The 1,918-nt window shown below is 50.8% G+C and overlaps 1 protein-coding gene across 1 annotated transcript in view; it reads right to left on the bottom strand.

Moving 5' to 3' along the window:
• KISS1R (KISS1 receptor) overlaps positions 1-1,918 on the bottom strand; it is a 21,833-nt gene that overhangs the window by 18,773 nt on the left and 1,142 nt on the right. The window lies entirely within an intron of this gene.

Genomic DNA, 1,918 nt, shown 5'->3' with positions numbered 1-1,918 from the left:
ACTATCAACACTCATGGAAGCAACAGTCAAGAAATCAAGTAACGTATTGCATTAGGCAAATCTGCTGCACAAGACCTCTTTAAAGTGTTGAAAAGTAAAGATGTTATTTTGAGGACTAAGGTGCGCCTGACCCAAGCTGTGGTGTTATTAATAACCTCATATGCATGCAAAAGCTGGACAGTGAATAAGGAAGACCGTTGAAGAATTGATGGATTTGAGCTTTGGTGTTAGAGGAGAATATTAAAAGTACCATGGACTGCCAGAAGAACAGATCTGTGTTGGATGGATTGGCACAGTGGCAGCAGAGATGGGTTTATGTGTAGCAATGATTGTGAGTTTGGCCCAGGACGGGGCAGTGCTTCCTACTGTTGCGCACGCAGTCGTTATGAGTTGGTGTCGACTAGATGGCACCTAACAATAACAACAATGGCTAATGATCACAAGCATGTCTTCATGTGTTTGTTGGCCACCTGAGTTTCCTGTTTGGTGAAGTGTCTGTTGAAGTTCTTTGCTTATTTTGAATTTGGGTTGTTTTGAGTGTTTTTTATACTAACTCAGGAAGGTGTTAGGTGGGTGCAGGATGGGGCTCCCTCTCCAGGAGAGAGGTGGAGAATGTGGCTAAGGTCCTGGCTGTGTCTTCTGGAATTCATCCCTCTCTTGGTCCGTACATACTCATGAGCCAAGCCAATCAGGACACCTGAACATCTCCACCGGCTGGGCCTCTCCTAGACACATGCCCAGAAATCTCCTGGCTTCTATCTCCTTCTGCTTCTTTGCACTTTTATGTACACAAGGTCACACAGTATTGCTGTTTTAGGTCATTTCATAGTACCACCCTTACTTTTTTTCTTCTGTCTCTTAGTTAAAGCACTGTGCTCCCTTGTCCATTATAATTTCCATTAGGTTGACGTGTAACCCATGTAGTGTCACAGGGTCCTCAGTTCCGTGTAACAAAAAATATTACTGTTTTTTTAAGTTGCATTATTGTTACTGTTAAGTGTCGTCAGTAGGTTCTGACTCATAGTGACCCTGTGTAAGGTTTCCAGCCAGTGGTGGGAGTGAACCGGCGACCTTGTGGTTACCAGGCCTTGTCTTACTCTACAGCGCCACACCAGGATGCCTAGTTCCATCCATGTTGCTATTGTTAAGTGCCGTAGGGTCGTTCAGACTCACCGAGACTGTGTAGAGTTTCTTGATCTATTTTCAGAAGTAAGAAAGTTGCGCTTTGGGGGCCAGGCTTTACCCCAAGGCTAGAAGGGGTTGGCAGTGGTTGAGGAAAGATCCCCTTGTAGATGGTGGAAGGGTAATGGGTCATTCCCTCCATTTCCCTGCCTCCAAAAAGGTCCTCCCCAATCTTCAGTGCCCTTGCCTGTCCACCAAGAGCTAGGTTCTGCCCTCCCCACCTCAGTTTTCCGGCTTGTCCACCCGGGGGCTGGTCTCCTCTGACTCTGTTTCCCTCTCAGTTGTTCTGACCTCCGTTCCATCTCCTAGCGACCCTTTGTAGGGTTCTCGGAAGCTTTCAATCTTCGTGAGAGCAGCAAACCTCGTCTTTCTCCCACAGAGCGGCTGGCAAGGGCCTTTGTTTCCGCCCCTCCACTACCTCAGTTTCCCTGTCCCTCTACCAGCCGCTGGCCTCCCTCTCTTCTTCCTCCTCGCCGCCCCCCAGCGCCTCACTTTTCCCACCCGGCGCCGTTCGCTCAGCCTCAGTTTCCCTAACCAGAGTCGACTGCCCCCCTTCAGCTTCCCCGCCCGGTGTCTGTACCCTCCTCCGCCTCAGTTTCCCAGCTTGGCGCGGGTCTCCGGGCCTGTTTCCCAGCTCGGTGTCGGCACCCCCTCAGCGTTCCCGCCCGGTGTCTGTCCCCCTTCCCCCCAGCGTCCCCGCCCGGGTGTCTGTCCACTTCCCAGCGTCCCCGCCCGG

This window comes from Chrysochloris asiatica, unplaced genomic scaffold (genome assembly GCF_000296735.1).
Source record: "Chrysochloris asiatica unplaced genomic scaffold, ChrAsi1.0 scaffold00409, whole genome shotgun sequence".
Taxonomy (NCBI): Eukaryota; Metazoa; Chordata; class Mammalia; order Afrosoricida; family Chrysochloridae; genus Chrysochloris; species Chrysochloris asiatica.
Note: the sequence above shows the minus strand (reverse complement) of the source record. Positions and strands in the feature narration are given on the sequence as shown.